Here is a 2,500-nt window from a genome sequence, read left to right as displayed (position 1 = left end):
ATATATGTGCATGTATGTATGTATATTTGGCCGAGCGACAAAGAAAGATGATCGAAGCGACACTGATGGAGTCAACTAACAACATAATCACCATCCCGGAGAGACACGAAATATCCAAGGTCGTCGAGCGCATAATGATTGATGTGACCTGATATTTGTAGTATATACAGCCCACTTTATAGCTCCTATGTATTATGGGCTGATGAAGTAGTAAAGCGGAAAGGCCTTCGGCACTTTAGCTTGTTTTCCGGCTTTCCTTCGGTGTTTTGGTTTTTGAATTGTGCAACATGATTCCTTCATATAGAAGCATAATTATTACATCTGACGTTGAAGTCAACACCTCAATCTTTTTGGATACTAAGTTTGATCATGTTCACACCACCCTTAGAATTTTTGTGTAGAGAAAATCCACTTTCTTTATTTTTTATCCGTTTTATTCGTGATGTTTAAAGTTCATGCAATCGTTGTAGATATATTTTCATATATGTTTAAATTGACCTTTTTTTCAATCGGAATATATAATTCTTATATACTATCTCTTAAGAAACAAATTTCCTTTAGCTGTCATCCAAATGCACATAAGGCTATAGCTAGATGAGAAGCTTTACTCAAAATCACTGAATTACAATGTACCTTGAGACATCCGATTCTTTAAATTGCCATACTATTTACATATACGCTCTGTCTTACGGAAAGAACTACAGAAACTACTCGGCTACTTTCCCCCATAAACATCTATGTTTAAATATTCGCCTCCGCAATGTCTAATACTTGATGGCCGTAGGACCATTGTGAGCATTAAGGCGAACACCTCTCACGCCCCCCCCGCTACCGCGCATTCTCCCTCCACGTCCAATAATGCATTTATTAATCCGAGAACAATATGAGGAGATAAGGGTGAGATGAAACTAGATGACTTTACAATAATATGAAGAGCACACTTTATTAACAAACTAAGAATTTTGAAATGTGAAAAACGATTTTTGTTAATGGGTAGCCTGTAGCAACTGTTATTTCCCATTTGCTAATGCCTAGGGGTACGAAAAATGGCTAGTATTTTCTACAAAACTTTACCTTAGTACCCAAGATAACTATATTTCTGAAATATTTTTTCGCCATTTACGGTAATACTGTAAATCACTCTCACGAATCAGCCCCTCCCTTCATGTCTTTATTATACGATAATTAGAAGCAGTGTTCGAACTCCAGTATAACCTAGTGGAAGCACTCACCCTGCTCTTCCGAGTATGTTCCCATGTTCTCCTTGAATTTATCAAGGTGAGGGTCAAGGATATGGACGCCCTGCAGCCCATTAGTTCCTAACCAGAGACTCAGCAAGCTCCTCAAAGATTTCGGCCTCGTGATTCCCGAGGCGACAAATACTTCTTCCTCCATCCCAGTGAACTTCTTGGGGAATTCCTTTCACTTCATGATCTTTATTTGTGGCCCGACAAAGACACCGACTTTTTGCCCCAGACAGCTTCGGGAAGAAGTTTGAGGGCACTTAAAGGCTGCAGACTATTTATCAAGAACTGTGGTAAATTGTCTCATAAGGCCAAATTTTAAGTGCAGTGGCGGGAGATCTATAAGTTCTCCCATTAGTTCCTCCCACACTGAATAGTCCCGTCTGTGGTAGTGCGCGACCGGTCCCTGCCGTCCTCATGCAATGATAACACGGAAACTTGATAAAGCCGCCTTGGAGACCCCTCAAGAATTCCCCGTTTTGGACTCTGATAACGGAACTGTTGAACTTCAGTTCCCTGTATCTACACTGTCATCTATATTACCAGAACGTTAAAAAAATGATTGAAACTTTTAGAAACTTTTCAGACGTTCTTGAAAATTATTGGACGTTTTTGAAAGTTCTAGAAAATTGTGCTTTAGCAGGTCAGCGCTGAATAAGTCTGAAATGTAGCAGAAAATAGGACAGTTTCAAAATATCGCACTCCAGGTCACAAAATCAAGTTTGAATGGAATCATAATAATGTCCTTTGCTTTATAGGCAGAAACAATTAGACAAAAAGTAAGGAAAAAAGTTACATAATGTTATTGAAAATATAAAAAACCTAACTTAAACAACAATGAAAACAATGAAATATTTTGCACATGTTACCCCTCCCCCTCCCCCTTCCATCAACACACTCACAGACACCATTTGCCATGCACATTCCTTCAAACCATTGCTGATTACTGTTACGTCAGTGTGACACAAGCAAACTCCAAATTCGACCCTCGGATAAGGTACGAAAGCTAAACTCCTTCATCATGTTTGCTTATAACCTCCTTTGAGTTTTACATGTTTTTTACTGTTTTTTATATGGACTATATTAGTAAAAGTCACTTTTTTCAAATTTTCCTATATATGTGTATGTGTGTATACACGGACACACACACACACGCACATATCACACACACATATATATGCAAATACAAATACATACTATATATAAAATATATATATATATATCTAAAACTCAAAAAATATATCAAAACACAATAT

The sequence above is a fragment of the Penaeus japonicus genome, unplaced genomic scaffold, assembly GCF_977035675.1.
Source record: "Penaeus japonicus unplaced genomic scaffold, GWHDUDI00000001_assembly GWHDUDI00000037, whole genome shotgun sequence".
Classification (NCBI taxonomy): Eukaryota; Metazoa; Arthropoda; class Malacostraca; order Decapoda; family Penaeidae; genus Penaeus; species Penaeus japonicus.
The sequence above is the reverse complement of the archived record's forward strand: the minus strand, read 5'-3'. Positions refer to the sequence as shown.